Source organism: Siphateles boraxobius, unplaced genomic scaffold (genome assembly GCF_051911475.1).
Source record: "Siphateles boraxobius isolate OS27281-9 unplaced genomic scaffold, OSU_SipBor_1 110, whole genome shotgun sequence".
NCBI classification, from domain to species: Eukaryota; Metazoa; Chordata; class Actinopteri; order Cypriniformes; family Leuciscidae; genus Siphateles; species Siphateles boraxobius.
In genome coordinates this window covers 645251-663707 of record NW_027508712.1, presented here as the reverse complement: position 1 = coordinate 663707, position 18457 = coordinate 645251, and the positions used below count along the sequence as shown (strand labels likewise).

The 18457-nt window shown below is 40.8% G+C and overlaps 1 protein-coding gene and 1 long non-coding RNA gene across 3 annotated transcripts in view; both read right to left on the bottom strand.

The window, feature by feature from the left end:
* LOC143705368 (NACHT, LRR and PYD domains-containing protein 12-like) overlaps window positions 1–18457 on the bottom strand; it is a 189901-nt gene that overhangs the window by 72296 nt on the left and 99148 nt on the right. The gene's annotated exons all lie outside the window — the stretch shown is intronic.
* On the bottom strand, window positions 14687–16197 carry LOC143705182 (uncharacterized). Of its 2 annotated transcripts, XR_013192125.1 has the most exons (3): window positions 16127–16197; window positions 15822–15995; window positions 14687–14940 (listed from the first exon to the last, which is right to left on the bottom strand). It is a non-coding gene; the product is annotated as an uncharacterized LOC143705182 (long non-coding RNA). The 2 variants fall into 2 exon arrangements; XR_013192119.1 differs by lacking the exon at window positions 14687–14940 and having other exon boundaries at window positions 15539–15995.

The window sequence follows — 18457 nt, the reverse complement described above, 5'->3', positions numbered from 1 at the left end:
AGTTAACCTTTAACACACGACAAACTGCATTTGATTTTTCCAATAACATCATGCCATAATTTTCACCTGAATTCACCTGGTCATGATATAATGAGCACTACACTGTACACTCACTTCAACAGTGGCCAGTGAGTGTGTTACATGTACATAGATAGTTTCACGTCTTTTCTATCACTCTTTTTTCAATTCACATCACTTCTTCATATCTTTATTAATGAGTATGATGAGGGATAATGTACAGTCAGCTTCTGCTGTTAATGTACTGTACATGTTCTTCAGCATATATAGAGTTGAGGTTTGCATACCCCTAAGTTTATAAAGCCCTTGCAGATTTAATTTAACTTTACTTTAATTTAGATTTACACCAAGCTTTTGCATGCAAAGACAGTTTCCTGGTGAACATGAAAGCTTTGAAAAATAATACAATATTTTTTTCCCAACACCATGTGCCATTACGGTTTGATACATTGCAGTAGGTATTTAATAGATATGACAATCGTAATATATTTTGTCATGGCAGACTAGATATACAAATTATCCACCAACAAAGAAGAGGACAAACAAGCATGAACACAACACAGAACATGCAGATCACACATTGCTGCTTAACACTGATCCAGTTCTGAAAGCAGTGACTGGCTGCTACTGGTTTTGTTGGGAATACATATAAATGAACAAGCGGTGGACGATCGACCCAGATTGATTATTGGCTTGTACCAGTGGTTCCCTCACCTAACACACCTGATTCAACTTATCAGCTCATTAGTACAGTGAATTAGGTGTGTCTGATGAGGGAAACATACAAAATGTGCAGTGGTGAGGGGTCCCTAGGACAGGTTTGAGAACCACTGGCTTATACGACAGCGCGACTTCAAGCTGGTCACGGATGCCAAGGTGATTCCATCTGAGACAACACCGGCGACTAGCCCTTGACCTCCGGCTGAACCTCGACCTCCGACCCCGCGCTCGACTTACCGGTCCTGAGATCGAGTGGTGGCGCCCGCCCGAGACGACAATACAACTGTCCGCCACGCTCAACACACACCAGCCTGTTGAAACACTCAAACATGACTAATGGTGCATTCACACCATACGCGAATAGAGCTTCTGGTGCGAGTGATTTCAATGTAAAGACGAGTTCACGTGTGTCTAGAGGTCCTGTGGCGTGAATGAGGCGTTTAGCGCGGTAGACGCAAATTCACTCATTACGCGCAAATGATTTTTTTTGGTGCATTCACGTTTGACGTGAATTCACTTCTGACGCCCAAGTTGAAAAATCTGAACTTTGGTGTCTGTTCCCACTGCGTTAACCAATCAGGAGCCTGCTTGCTGCGGTCACGTGGTGAAGTAAATATTTGACCACATAAAAACTTCAATATATGAGACATATTAATTTTGTATTGAATGCTATTTATTCTATATCTAATCTAGATTATATGAAACATTATTATTCTAATGTAAAGACAACCAACATACTTTAGTGCAAGAACATAGTTTGTGTCTGGACAGTGTTGTGTGAGAAAAAAAAATCACCGGACAGGTTAATCACTTTTGGAAACTAGCTGCATTTATCATCAAAACAAAAATAAATGGCAGATTAAGTGTGTGAGGGCGAGGGTGATCCTCGCTCTGATGCGGGACAACAGGTCAACAAACTGGCCGCGGGACAGGCGGGAGTACGCCGTTATCCAGGCGCAGCTCCTGGAGCAACTGGTGAAACTCGTCACACATGGGAATGCCTCCGGAGGGTCTGGTGGACCCCAGTACGGCGACGATGACCCCTACACCGCTGTTCTGCTCTCCAGAGCAAATACAGAGCGGTGACTCTCGATGAATGCTCGATCAACATCAGCCATCTTGCAAACAGACAACCGCATAGCACTCGCCCCTCCCCCAAGAAGCGGATTTCACATCAGACGCACATCAATTTTTTGCTTTTTATGCACGTCAATTTCGCTTTGGACGCGCGAATAGATTCAAAATGTTCAAGCGTCCAACTAGACGCGATAGACGTGAATTTGATGCTCTATTCGCGTTTGGTGTGAACTGTTGTAAACCTTTTTCTTCTTAAGTGTAGAAGACTTAGAACTAAAGAGCAGGAGACGTTGGGATATCTTTCAAAGCAGAAGTTACTCTTTATTGAGGACTTTGCTGTTGCAATGCTGTAGTCATCATCCAAGTCTGAAATCAATAGCTAAAACACAGTGTTTATATCTTTTCAAGGGGGAGGGATTTACATATAGATGGAGACAATCTGAACAAAGCATGTAAATGAAGTATACAGGTTTAGGAACCTGCCCCATACTGAGAGTGTTACCAATCATAATCCAATCAGCCTGATTGTATCACCCATACCTTCACATTATCATAGAGACAAAGACACCGCTGTATCTTGAGCTTAATGGCCAGGAAGTGCATACAGACAAAAGCTAATGTCAGACACCTGAATTGCTTGACTTAATCTTCTTTGAATCTCATCTATGCCTTGAAATGGAAAACAGTGTGCAGAACTTTCTCAGTTAAAATACAATTGTACTGGAACCTTAAATTAAATATTTTAATAAATTTGTAACACTACAGAACGCGACATCAGACGATCCGTGAGTGCCTCGATTGCGACCAAGCCAGGGCGATGATTCGTAGACAGGGAGGACTGGTGGTGGACCGACGAGCTACAAGAAGCTACAAAGCGAAGAAGGCCGCGTTCAAGTTGTGGCGTGTCTCACGGGTGGCCAATGACTGGCATGAGTGCAGACGACAGAAGTGGATAGCGAAGAAGGGCCGATCTTTATGTCCAGCTCGACACGCCTGAAGGAGCCAACCGGATCTACAAAATCCACGATGAATATATGAATATCAAAGACCAGCAAGTCCTCCGTGATCCCACCATCATTCTGCAACACTGGAAAGAGTACTGTGACTCGATGTGCAACAAGGAGTTCCCGCATCCACTGATCACAAGCGCCGCCTCATCCCTGGGCCGGTACCACAGATCAGTTCTGCCAAGGTTGAGCTTGCGGTCAAAAAGATAAAGAAAGGAAAGGGCCGGGACCCGACAACATTCCAGCTGAGGCGTGGAAGCTGTGACTGTCCTTGCCCGACTGTTTAATAAGATCATTGACGAGGGCACCACTCCCTCAACGTGAAGGCAAAGGCCTTCTCTGACATGTCTCCGGAAGATCGTCTCCCACAGTCCCAATCAGAGTGGATTTGTTAGAGGAAGCGGCTCTACTGATGCGATCCACACCGCTATACTGCTAGAGAAGAGCCAGCAAGTACACATGGCCTCGACCTCGAGAAGGCATTTGACCGTGTGCCCCGGGATCTGGCATACCCTCCGCTCCCATGGTGCCCCGAAGGTCCGGCTCCTCTACACCAACACCTCCAGCGTCGTCCGGTGCCCCGAAAGTCCAGCTTCTCTACACAAACACCTCCAGCGTCGTCCGGCACCCGAAGATCCAGCTCCTCTACACCAAAACCTCCAGCATCGTCCGGCGCCCCGAAGATCCAGCTCCTCTACACCAACACCTCCAGTGTCGTCCGGCGCCCTGAAGATCCAGCTCCTCTACACCAACACCTCCAGTGTCGTCCGGCGCCCTGAAGATCCAGCTCCTCTACACCAACACCTTCAGCGTAGTCCGGCGCCCTGAAGATCCAGCTCCTCTACACCAACACGTCCAGCGTCCTCCGGCGCACCGAAGATCCAGTTCCTCTACACCAACACCTCCAGCGTCGTCCGGTGCCCCGAAGATCCAGTTCCTCTTCACCAACACCTCCAGCGTCATCCAGCGCGGATTAGCGGCGTCTCAGCCCTGGTCACTTCTATTCCCGATGACATCTTCCAAGCTGATGAAGATGCTCCACTAGTCCCGCGTCATGAACAAAGATGTCCGAAGGCGCGTGGCGCCAATAGTTGATAAGATGCGTGAAGCCCAACTCCGCTGGTATGGCCACGTCATCAGAAGTGGCGATGAGACAGTGGTAAAATGGCTAATCATCTATCACCACCTGGACGACGGCTGCGCGGCCGGCTAAAGAAGCGGGCCAGGCTGATGATGCCCTGATCGAGCCAAGTGGTGAAGAGCATGCGAATAAGCGGACCCTATACAACTATGAGATACACACTAGGACAAAAACATATAAATGCTCAAATCTACTAATTGTAAACAAATGCATGAATTAGATCGCAATATTTAGGATTCATCAGATTGGATTCATTCCAATTGACGAAAATTAGAGCATGTAAAGATGCCTTATGTGTGCCCGAGCTGATATGTGTGGCATGATGGCATATAATGTTGAGCTGATAGATGGCAGAATACGACCTACTATCAGGAAAAAAATTTATTCAGAGGCCATGAATATAAAACTGCACTGAGCATTGTGTACAGGCTCTTGTTACATAAGACACTGGGTTCATGGTTTCTCCAGTTCAGCATTGGCTAGTGACAAACAATCCAACCAATTTCTTGAATATATGACATAAAAACGCCTTGTTTTCTGAACTTGTGTGATTTAATCAGGAGTGTTTCCCAAACCAGGGTTCGTACTGACACTGTAAAATCAAATTCTATGGCTCTATATCTATATCAGACGGGCTCCAGCGTTCATTTTGTGTGAAAAGATTGTTTTATCAATAAAATTTTAAATACATTTCCCATATATTGTCTTTCAATAATTCAAGCACTTTTCAAGTACTTCTTCATAAGTGCTGTTTTAAGGGTTTTCCGAGACTTCAATTTCAATTGCCAAAAGTAAACAGAACTTGCAACCATAGTTGGCTAACGATACTTTTGGCAGGGTTTGTACAAGGTGCTTGAATTTGTTACAAACATACTGTAGTTTAATGTCTCCTGAAACCACAGTTCCAACAAACATTTGCACAAAGCATCGCACACTTGCGTGGCTGGAGCGACAGCTCTCGAGCGCAAGCAAAGTTATAGATTATGACAGGGGTATGTAAACTAATGCACTCTAAAAGCATGTGTTTCAGACACTATTAATCAATGTCACTATAAAAATACTGCCACGGTCACACTAGGGGCATGCAGAATTACTTCAGACACTCCAACGGTCCAGTGAACCATAAATTCAGCATATAAAAGATAATATCTTCAATAAAAATACTATCTTCTCCACTTGCCTGCAATGCAATGCTAGGAATCTGCGTTCTCCGATCTCCCGCGTTCACATTCGTATGAATGGAACAAGTCAACAGAACAAAAAGTGTAGTGTGATATATAACATGCACAGAGTGTATTTAACAGAGTGGTAATTCTATTGTTTGAGTGATTTTATTCACAATACTGTGATGATATTGTTGAGCTGTGGAAACAGTTAATACCTTCTTAAGAGAATGATAAGACGTTTTGCCTCCAATGACTTTATGAAACCTTACACTTGAATCTTAATATGTAACCAGATACTGTTATCATGAAATAACTTTGAACATTGACAACTAGCGTTGTGTTTCTCTCTCTCTCCAGAGAAAAATCCTCTGCCAAAAGCCTCCACGACTATGAAGCCAATAGAAGAAGGATTGGAAGATGATGTTTTCGAGTCTGAATCCCACAACACTCGCCCGAGAGAAGACGTGTAAAGCGTTTCATCACCTCACGCTCGCAGACTTTAGCGCTTCACTGTACGTTCTTGAGAAATGAATGGAAAATGCATTGAAAAGGAAAATAATTCAGGCTCACGCTCAGATCACACTCTTCTGGATGGAGAATTCCTGATCAAATGAGAGTTGGTCTAGTATTACAGAATTAACATTGGATACTAACACATTTAATATAATATAGTCCTGAGCATTGTAAATGAAACTGCTTATTCAACATTTTAGAGAACAGAAATATCTTTACAATTTTTAAAGCAGACCTATTTTGCTCTTCTACAAAGTCTTGTTGTTTTCAGGCTCTACTAGAACAGGTTTTCCTGCTTGAATGTTGATTATTTTCCCATTGTTGCGGCTCCTACTCTTCCCAGTCTGTCAGTAACGCTCAGGACTGTGTTTCCCGTACAGTGACGTAACTCACTGCTTCACTACTATAGTGCGATGCATCGGTGAAGAAATCAACTAGCTAGTCACGACTGTTTCCCGAAACCATATTGTCGCAAACAGGTCGTTCAACCACTTTGGTTAATGATGTCACACACGTGTGGAGTAATAACTACTTTTAATGAAACCGTTTGAGATCAAATTAACGCTAGATGTTTTGCTATAAATTACAGACATGAAATCTGAGGACTATTTCTTATTTTTCTCAGTTATTTTGCTTTATTTCCAGATTCACTCATAGACTCGATCTTACGTACTAGAGCAGGATCACACATGCGCAGTCTTCAGAAACTACACTTTAAATCTCTTGAAAAACTAAAAGACGTAAATGACATTAGTACGAATTCTAAATAAAAGACACAGATTGTACTGAATGTCAGCTTGCTTCTGTTGCTCAAGATCAGGATTTATTGAGTCCACGTGTCATGAAAACAAGAAACTCTGCTTCTCCACAGGTCGAGAGCTGTCGTTTCAAAAACACACATTTGTGATGCTGCTTGCGAATGTTCGTTGGAACGATGGTTTCGGAAAACACCAACTCGTTGAACTGCTGATAACGACAGAACTTGCGAATATAGTTGGCTAACGATGCTTTCGGGAAACACACTCCTGTTTACTTCCTGTCTCTATGAAGCCCCTCCTTCTGAAAAGCACACTGTGCTTTGATTGGTCGGCTGGAGCAGTGGGTTGTGATTGGTCGAGCGCTTCGAGTGTGTTTGGGAAATGCTCCGCCCCTTACCATAACCACCAGTTTAACACACTGCTAACTAACTCAACCAGGCCCCGCCCCTTTATTCTGCGTATTAATTATTATAATGAGGAATATTGTGACGTGTTCGTTCCCGGAAGAACCTCAAGATACAATGGAGGCGTTTCAGGAGTTCAGAAACACTGACACTGATATAGAGAAGAACTGGAGCTTTCTCATGATCAAACACAACATTACACATAAACACAGATGAACACTACACACTAAACACAGATGAACACTACACACTAAACACTAATGGAAACAGCAGAATAGTGCTCTATTAAATTATTCAGAACAGGATTTAGGAATCTTTTTTCCCTTTATTTAAATATATATATATATATATATATTTCTTCTGAGAGCTTATTCAGTGTAATGATGAATTAGATGCAGCTTTACTGGTAAAGATCCAGGCAACAACAAAATAATCTTTCGAAACTTTCTAAAAGATTATTGCAAGGCATAGCTGTACTAATGTACATGTAGAGCTCATCAGTGTTTCTCCTTCCATCAGTAAGATTTCCAGTTATCATATATAGTCATATATATATATATATATATATAGTTTCACGCACATATACAAGTACCATGTCATTTTTTCTTGTGTGATGTGTTAACGGTCAATATTACGTGAAATTGAATTGTATTAAGACACAAATACGTGGATTTTCTCACTGCAGTTTAAATTAGTGCATTTGAATTTATCGTATAATGAACTAAATGAAGAATGGGTCACATAGGGTTAAGCAATGATGAAGTGTTACATAGGCTTTATTGAATGTCTGGTTTGAAGCTAAATGTTTTTTTCTGTGATAATTGTGTTAATTTTCTTTAATTGTGTTAAAGTCATACAGATTCTTGAAAACACTTTTTTAAAATAAAGTTTGACCCAATGGACATGTTTCGTTATTTCAAGGAACAGAAACAAAATAATTCAAAGAAACACTGCTTATATATTCAAGCAGAAGATGATTTATTGTTAATTATTCTTATTTTAAGAGCATTTTAATATTACATTTTATTGTTCCTCGTTACTATTGATGAACATCAGATATACGAGCCCGTTCTCATCCTTTGGCGGCATATGTGACGCCATATGACAAAACGGCGAAATACTACGCACATGGCACCCTTTAGCGTGAATATAACACGCGAACCCAAGGCGTCATAAAGTTGACTGGCATCCTTTAGCGTGAATATGAGACGCAGACCCTACCCCACACCTAAACCTACCCATCACAGTGCATGTTATATTGACGATAAAGGGTGCCATGTGCGTAGTATTTCGCCGTTTTGTCATATGGCGTCACATATGACGCCAAAGGATGAGAATGCGTTGGATATACTGTAATAATTCCCGTGTACACTGTGCTGTCAAAATAATTACCTTATAGAAAATATGATGCCTCGCACACCAGAATCATTCAAAGATGCGTCGGATAAAAGTCCAATATGAACTCGAAACATTTATTAATCTCACACACTTATATCGTATCAAAATATTATTAGCTTAGCCCTTCCTCAGGCTTACTGCACAAGGATGGTTGATTGCAAAATTTTATCAGCTTAGCACTGTTAGCAATGTTAAAGTCGTCATGAAAGGAAAGATGAGCTTGTCTCTTCTCTCCTGTATTGTGTCGTGTATCGAGTGAAACGCTTCTGGAACAAGAACAAATGTGGGCGGGGCTTGATTGTATCTGTGGGGAATTGATTGGCTAGTTGTGGTTTGCTATTGGCTGATCTCATGTGAGTGACAGGTTAAAGCCCCGCCCTCATCATCATAGAAGAGAAGATGGAGAAAAAAATAAGAATTATTAATTACGTGAAAAAGCAGCAACAACATTCTTGAAAATATCTAATATAAACATGTACAGTATACATTGAGACTGTATATCGTAAGAGCCATGGGTTACGCCTGCAGGTCGTCAGCTTCTGCTTGAGGAAGAAGGTCCTATAATAATGTTGCAGCAATTTAGAGAAGCTTTTTGCCTTCATTCTGAAATGCACAGAGATACTCCTGTCTCGATCAGTGCGGTGTAGTCTTTTTCTTAAAGTGCCCCACTATGCTATTATAAAGTTTCCTAATGTTGTTTTGGAGTCTCCTGCAACAGGTTTACATGCATTACAGGTCAAAAAACTGTTTAATTTCCTCATAATATACATTTGCACATCTCCACATTTTCAATGATTCTCAAACGACTCAGATTAATCAATCTCTCTAAATCCCTCCTTTCCACGAGCTACTCTGCTCTGACTGGCCAGACAGCTCGGTTTGTTGTGATTGGTCTATTCTGCTCTGACTGGCCAGACAGTTCGGTTTGTTGTGATTGGTCCACTCTGCTCTGATTGGCCAGACAGCTCGGTCTGTTGTGTTTGGCCAGACAGCTCACTCTGTTGTTATTGGTCTATTCTGCTCTGACTGGCCAGACAGCTCAGTCTGTTGTGATTGGTCTACTCTGCTCTGATTGGCCAGACAGCTCAGTCTGTTGTGATTGGTCTATTCTGCTCTGATTGGTCAGACAGCTCAGTCTGTTGTGATTGGTCTATTCTGCTCTGACTGGCCAGACAGCTCGGTCTGTTGTGATTGGTCTACTCTGCTCTGACTGGCCAGACAGCTCAGTCTGTTGTGATTGGTCTATTCTGCTCTGACTGGCCAGACAGCTCGGTCTGTTGTGATTGGTCTACTCTGCTCTGACTGGCCAGACAGCTCAGTCTGTTGTGTTTGGTCAACTCTGCTCTGATTGGCCAGACAGTTGGCCAGACAGTTGTGTTTGGCCAGACAGCTCGGTCTGTTGTGATTGGTCTACTCTGCTCTGATTGGCCAGACAGCTCGGTCTGTTGTGATTGGTCTACTCTGCTCTGATTGGCCAGACAGCTCGGTCTGTTGTGATTGGTCTACTCTGCTCTGATTGGCCAGACAGCTCGGTTTGTTGTGATTGGTCTATTCTGCTCTGACTGGCCAGACAGTTCGGTTTGTTGTGATTGGTCCACTCTGCTCTGATTGGCCAGACAGCTCGGTCTGTTGTGTTTGGCCAGACAGCTCACTCTGTTGTTATTGGTCTATTCTGCTCTGACTGGCCAGACAGCTCAGTCTGTTGTGATTGGTCTACTCTGCTCTGATTGGCCAGACAGCTCAGTCTGTTGTGATTGGTCTATTCTGCTCTGATTGGTCAGACAGCTCAGTCTGTTGTGATTGGTCTATTCTGCTCTGACTGGCCAGACAGCTCGGTCTGTTGTGATTGGTCTACTCTGCTCTGACTGGCCAGACAGCTCAGTCTGTTGTGATTGGTCTATTCTGCTCTGACTGGCCAGACAGCTCGGTCTGTTGTGATTGGTCTACTCTGCTCTGACTGGCCAGACAGCTCAGTCTGTTGTGTTTGGTCAACTCTGCTCTGATTGGCCAGACAGTTGGCCAGACAGTTGTGTTTGGCCAGACAGCTCGGTCTGTTGTGATTGGTCTACTCTGCTCTGATTGGCCAGACAGCTCGGTCTGTTGTGATTGGTCTACTCTGCTCTGATTGGCCAGACAGCTCGGTCTGTTGTGATTGGTCTACCGCGTGCAGCGCGTGTCTAAAACAAAACCGCCCATTGCCATAGCAACATCAGCTCTGCGTGTCCTGAGGCTTCCTACACTGCAAACTAAACACAGTAACGAACAATGACGACGATTTTACCATATCAATCTGACGCGAGTGCGATGATGAAACACTGGAAGAACTAGTTATTCAAACCCGAACCTCAATTGCAAGGACGACTCGAGCGGGACGTTTCTCAGTGATACACTACTCAGTTTGAGGTACATTATGGGATGTTGCAACTAGGGATGCACCAATTGACCGGACATTAATTTGGAACTGGTTTTTTTTTTGTTTTTGTTTTTTGGCTATTTTTTCGGAAGTCGCCTGCGTGCACAGACTACATAACATTCACAATCTGATACAGACTACAATCATTCACGAAAATGTAATTTGTTTGTAAGCATTGTACTGGAAACGCAGAGGTAACTTTACCTGTCTGAGGCACAGATAAAGAGCAGCCGTTAGTGTAGCGGCCGCTTTCCTGCACTAGCGTAGACAGTGAACGTTTGTATTTTCAGCTCAGCTTCTCACGTGTTGATGAGAAACGTAACAGACTAACATGTTGTGACGATGTCATCATGAAATAAATAAATAAATTGCAATGAAAAGTTTATTTGTCCTACATTAATCAGTCATCATTCATCTGTAAAATAACTCTGAGATCATTATCCACAAATATCAAAAAATATCTATATTAAATGAATCTACAGTCATCATAAGATAAGTGCCCGAATCAAGATGGCGACGTCTTTAGTCCAGCCCCTAGTTAGGGTTAAGGGTTAGCAACCTTTATCTGGATGATGTGCTGCTCACAAAAAGATGGCCTTGCGAATTAGCCTGCACTGGATGACTGTTTGACGTGACTTGACTGTTGACTGTTTTCGATAGGGAAATTTTTCTTATTACATCTTTTCATCTTACTGACTGTTTGAACTATTTTAGCTGTGGATTACTGATTGTCTTTTGAACTGGACTAATTTTATTTCTTTTTTGTTGTCTGTTTTGTGGCAGGACAATTATTGAACAGAAATTTTTTTTCTTCTCTCTAACCAAAAAAAAAAGCAATTTTGAAATACTTGAAATTGTGCATCTTGTGATTATACATATTTGAATGCAATTATAAGTGTCCTGTCGTATTGAATGGTTTGTGTTCTATTTAATAGTGATTATATGGGTATTATTATTATATATATTATGTATTGATTACTGGTGTTTATCCTTATCTCATTAAGTGACGGGTTTTGTGAAAGAGAAATCAGACCACACACAATCTTTGTACGTTTTCTTTAACTGAAACTTAAATTAATGACAGAAATCCTGTCTGAGACCCTAGCATATAACAAGTGTGGGAAAACTTTACAACCTGACTAAGCTGAAATGCTTTTTTTTGTAAAGAAGAACTTGCATGCACTTTTGAAAAGCTAGAGGTAAACATTCTGTATAGGATGATCATTTTTGTGTTACCTTAAATTAACATTGATTTGATTTTAAAAAGACCTGCTGTAGCATCTTTGTTTTACTCGTTGCACTAAAGATTATTTGATTTAACATTTTAGAATAATTAATTGGTTTTGATTTTGTTTAGTTTCTCTGGTAAATACCTTCTTTCTTTACACCGAATTTAAAAACAAAACTAAATAAATAGCCAAACATCTTTTTTTGGATTGTTGAAAGTGTGTTGATTGTTTAGTGAACTGTGCAGTTGTTGCCATTAATTTCAGATGGTTAGTTATTATTTTTAACAGCCAAAAGCCAGTTTGGCCAGTTAAATATCAAATAAACATCTTGTTTATGTACACAGGTGCTGGTCATATAATTAGAATATCATCAAAAAGTTGATTTATTTCAGTAATCCATTCAAAAAGTGAAATTTGGATATTATATTCATTCATTACACACAGACTGATACATTTCAAGTGTTCATTCCTTTTAATTTTGATGATTATAACTGACAACTAATGAAAACCCCAAAATCAGTATCTCAGAAAATTAGAATATTGTGAAAAGGTTCAATATTGAAGACACTGGTGCCACACTCTAATCAGGCTTTGATCAACTCAAAACACCTGCAAAGGCCTTTAAATTGTCTCTCAGTCTAGTTCTGTAGGCTACACAATCATGGGGAAGACTGCTGACTTGACAGCTGTCCAAAAGACAACCATTGACATCTTGCACAAGGAGGGCACAAAAGGTCATTGCTAAAGAGGCTGGCTGTTCACAGAGCTCTGTGTCCAAGCACATTAATAGAGAGGAGAAGGGAAGGAAAAGATGTGGTAGAAAAAAGTCTACAAGCAATAGGGATAACTACACCCTGGAGAGGATTGTGAAACAAAACCCATTTAAAAAATGTGGGGGAGATTCACAAAGAGTGGACAGCAGCTGGAGTCAGTGCTTCAAGAACCACCACGCACAGACGTATCCAAGACATCGGTTTCAGCTGTCACATTCCTTGTGTCAAGCCACTCTTGAACAAGACACAGCGCCAGAAGCTTCTCGCCTGGGCTAAAGACAAAAAGGACTGGACTGCTGCTGAGTTGTCCAAAGTTATGTTCTCTGATGAAAGTAAATTTTGCATTTCCTTTGGAAATCAAGGTCCCAGAGACTGGAGGAAGAGAGGAGAGGCACAGAATCCACGTTGCTTGAAGTCCAGTGTAAAGTTTCCACAGTCAGTGATGGTTTGGGTGCCATGTCTTCTGCTGGTGTTGGTCCACTGTGTTTTCTGAGGTCCAAGGTCAACGCAGCCGTCTACCAGGAAGTTTTAGAGCACTTCATGCTTCCTGCTGCTGACCAACTTTATGGAGATGCAGATTTCATTTTCCAACAGGACTTGGCACCTGCACAGAGTGCCAAAGCTACCAGTACCTAGTTTAAGGACCATGGTATCCCTGTTCTTAATTGGCCAGCAAACTCGCCTGACCTTAACCCTATAGAAAATCTATGGGGTATTGTGAAGAGGAAGATGCGATACGCCAGAGCCAACAATGCAGAAGAGCTGAAGGGCACTATCAGAGCAACCTGGGCTCTCGTAACACCTGAGCAGTGCCACAGACTGATTTCAGCTGAAGAGAAACACTGACATCTGCTGCTGAGACTCAAACAATACAAATGTTCAAGCATCAAGTAATCATTGAGTTCAAGGGCTTTTTAGTTCACAATGTGCTTGGGTAACTCTTTCTGTGACTAATTTTTGATGGACCAAAATATTGACAGTCCTGTATCTGGTTACAGACCAGATATCAGATCATTTCTGCAGTCATACACACACCTCAGACTAATGCAGCAGGTCATTTTTTCTATTTTTTCTTTTAAGTTTCACTGTACATTTAGTTTGCAACAGTACACACATCAATGAAGAGAAGAATGACGCCTCAGGTTAAAATGAAAGAGCATATATTATATATTCAGAATTTATCTCTTACTAAGGCTTTACAAATATCAGAACTGAGCTGCTAAAAAAGTGAGACACAAGAAATTCATTTATATGATTAATTTAATGGTCTGGGCCAGAATAGATAACATTCTGTTCAAACAAAACTGTTCAAAATAACTTGCAATTAAATTAAGGTTAGACTAAAGTCCGTCCATCATGCATTATGTGATAATTTCTAGAATTATGAACAGGCAATTCAGGGAAACACCATCCAAGTGTGGTAATTGATCAGACTAGTTATATTTCTAAAGTCTAAGATCAAAGTCACATAAACAGTCTCAACAGTTATCACAAAAGTCAAAGCACATTTGTGTACTTTTTGAAGAAAGAGTACAAAACTAAAACTAACTTTACAGTGCTATATCTGTTAACATACATGTGTGGATTATATTGTAAATACGAAATTGTGAATTTGATCATTTATATTCTGAAATATTGAATTGTGATTAAACTCAGTTTTGCTTGAGTGAGCACTACTCACATTTCCTTCAGAACATGTACAAATCTAGTCTGATGTACTGAAATGAATTAATCATTTTGATATTTTAGTAAGTTTTGGTGTTTTGTCTTAACATATTCATGGGTATGCTATATACTGTATAATTTAGTTTTTAGAATTGTGGATGAGAGCTGTAAATATGAAACATCAAATCGGATGAGCACAGCATAGTAAAATTAGGCTGAGAGAGGGATAAAAAAAAACTAAACAAGCACTGCTGGTAAAATGAGCTAGATAATCCCAATTGTTTTATATTTAACATGTGTCTGTTAATACTGTGAACAAAAAAATAAACCTCAAACATTTAAAAGGATTTTTTTTCCATGTAGAACACAAATCAAGCATTAGACTATATATACAGAGACTGACAGATGTATAGTTTCACTTGTTTTTCATGAAAAAAAATCTATTTTTGACATCCATTTTTTTTAAACAACCACACAGCAGCAGAATAATGCCACTCACTCCAGTTTACCCAGTTTACACTGAGGATACTCCAGTTGCTTCACTCCTGAGTCTCTAAAGTAATTCTCACTCAGGTCCATCTATCTCAGAGACGGGTTTGATCTCAGAGCTGAACTCAGAACAGCACAACCTCTGTCACTGATATGACAAGATCTCAACCTGTTAGTGTGCCTGAGAAACAGATGAACCCTTTCAGTCAGAATACAGTGAGAATCAGATCATCAGACAATCACACAAAGACATAAAGATGTACAGTTATTACATTAACGAGTCCTTATCAACTATTAGAGTATCCAAGCAAGTCTGTCTATGTGGTTTATTTCTTCCCATTTGCTATTAAATAGATACATATTATACATGTTCAGTCCTGTTTATATTTATCACTGTATTATACTTTATTACAACATTTACTTTAAACGTATGAATATGGACACTAATGTAAAACAATCAACAAGCACATTTATTATGTATGTGTGTTCAGTGGGAATCACACCCATGATCTTAAGTCTTTAGCACTGTTCATTTGAATAATCTAATACTGATGTAGGCCCATGCAGCATTTCTGAGGACATTAATATAATTTAATAGTGTAATATAATGTAATGTGTATATATATATATATATATATATATATATATATATATATATATATATATATATATATATATATAATGCTTTTAGCTCATTTCGGTTGCATTTTTATATTTTACACTAACACAAATACAAACACATATAAAAGCATATGATTTTTAGGATCTTGCTTAATATTTTTTTTTAACCAAGCTTTAGTAGTGCAGCTTTAAATCACAATTTAGGTATGATGTGACTTTTGTAGGGTTAATTATTGGTCATCTACACCTTATAGAACACTTTATCATAAATTCACTGTAAATGCTGGTAAAGGGGGGACTGAATCTCAGAGCTGATCTCAGAACAGCGCAGATACAGAAAATCAGAGACAATCATGAAGAAAAGAGTCTGTGTGGTGAATAATGTCTCACAACATGCATGGATTTACAATGCCAGAATTAGAAACATACCCCAATTTCTCCAGTTTACACCGAGGATCCTCTAGTAGATCTGAAAGCTGCTTTATTCCTGAATCTCTAATGTCATTCTCACTCAGGTCCAGCTCTCTCAGATGAGACGGGTTTGATCTCAGAGCTGAACTCAGATCAGCACAACCTCGGTTACTGATATAACAAGATCTCAACCTGTGAGTGTGAAGAAAACACATTAAATACTGATGTCTAGAAAAATGTATGGGGAAAACTACTATAACTAAAGATTATAGTACTTCCAGTCTTTACTGAAACACATATGAAATAAAGCCAGTGAAACTCACTCCAGTTTCTCCAGTTTACACTGTGGATGTTTCAGTAGATCTGAAAGCTGCTTTATTCCTGAATCTGTAATTGTCACAATCACTAGGCGGAAGCAAAGATGCAAGTAACTCTTTTATTAAATGGTCAGAAGACACAACAGTACAGGAACACGGGTGGGCTTGTGGCGCCGGGACTCGATGGTCAGCGTGCTGGTGCAGAGTGATGGTGGTGAATCCAGTGCAGGTGAACATCCAGACGAGACGAAAACCACGAAGACGCCATAGGCGGAGTTTCACTTTTGTGCGTGGGGGGCACCTACCGGCAGACCGCGAGCTCAGATTTTTTTTATATGGGCTACCATATTTAAAATGTAGCCTATATATCATACCATTTACATTTAAAATACATTTACAATGAACAAGGAGTGCTATACTAAGAATAGCGTTAAAAAACATATCTTACCTAATGCAGAAGAAGCCGCCTCTTTTTCCGTGTTGCATAGATGTCCACTATGTTTTCTTCTGATAAATTTGCAGTCAAGTCGTTCTCTATATGCAGTAGGGAAAGATTCGAGAATCTGTCCTGAGCCATTGCAGATCGGAGCCAGTTTCTGATTCTTCTCATAACTGAGAAACTTCTTTCTGACGTAGCAGAGGCAACTGGGAGTGTGAGTGCAAGCTGCAGCAGACGGTAAAAGTTTGGATATCTATCCTTCCGTACTTCATCTTGAAGTTTTATTAGGGTGATCGGCGATGCGATTGCACATTTCACAAGATCCATTTCAGCTGCCACAAGCTGAGGGTGAATCTTAAAGCTTGCTCGCATACATGCTTAGTAAAGGACCGATGCCGTTCTTGTCACAATTTAATACAGCATCACATGCCACACTCAGGGCCATTGCTTCAGTGGAAAATCGCCTGTCCAATTCAGCCAGCATAGTGTCTAAAACAGGGAGATACAAATTACATTTAAATGTCTGTGATTCTGATCTACATTGCATCTCATTTTCATCACGCTGTCCAAGTGTGGTTGGTACCAAGTACTGCGAAAGCCCGGGAGGTTGTCACGAAGTTCTTTTTCGTTTTCCTGCAGTTTGGGGGGCACTCTCTGCACAAAAACTAGCGACATCTTCACAAAACGTTTTCACCTGCTTCCACATTGCCTCCCAGGAACTCTCCTCTCTGCAGCGCTGGAGATGTGTTATCAGACTATTGACTGCTGAGGCCGCATCAGCCATGGTTGTACTTGCACCTTGCAGACGTTTGTGTGTTGCATGTACAACTCTGAGAACTTCCTCGAGAACAATTAAGGACGTCATGAATCGGAAACTTGTCATGTGATTATACAACCCACTTGCATCCACAGACACCCTTTTCTCCCTCTTCTTCCATCTCTTTCAAACAGCGAGTGATGGTAGCATATTGTGATTTGACAGCATAAACACACCTATATTTGCAAGCCCATCGTGTATCTCTTTGCTGTACTAGCTCTTTTGGTTTAAGAGCCAGTGTTTTCTGCATCATGAGAAATCTGCAATGGTTGCTTGGCTCTGCAAACAAGGAGTATAGTTTGTCAATGACATTTAGACACGTTTTAATGTTTCTGTTCACTGTGCATGATTCAACGAGTACGAGATTTAGTTTATGTGCCATGCAATGCACATACACAGCAAAGGGGAATTCCTCTCTGATCCGTTGCTGAACTCCACTCAAATGCCCCGACATTACAGCGGCTCCATCATATGCCTGATTAATTATGGGAATGTCCTTCAGCTCACACGACTGCTATCCTTCTTTAATGCCAGAAACAATCCCTGCAGCATCGCGAGAACTGGAACAGTCAACAAAGCAAATAAATCGCTCCTTGATCTGAAGTCCCTCTGTGTATCTAATGCAAACAGAAAGTTTCTCAGTCTTTGATGACTTTGCTTCATCAGCAATAACAGCAAGAAAACCAGTCTTGTGTACTTTCTTGGAAATTTCTTCACGAATGAGGTCTGCACACAATGCAATTATTTCATTCTGAAAGTCTCGGCTTGTGCAGCTAAAATATTTGGACTGCATGGATTCGAAATCAGGGTCGTATTTTGAAAACAAATTACAAATACTGTCCGCGGAAAGGGAGGCCTAATTTAGCAAGCAATTTTATAATATTAACGGATTTGTAGAGGTACTGTCTGTTTTTTTCTACTGTGCTTTGATGGCTGTGTGACAGCTGTGCTGCCACAGATCCCGATTCACCAGCCTGTTTGTAGCTCTCCCACATCGTCATGCTGTTTAAATGTACCTGTGACGAAGCGTGTTTTGTCAGCTTCTCTGACAGTTTTTTCCAGTTCCGAGCTCCCACTTTTG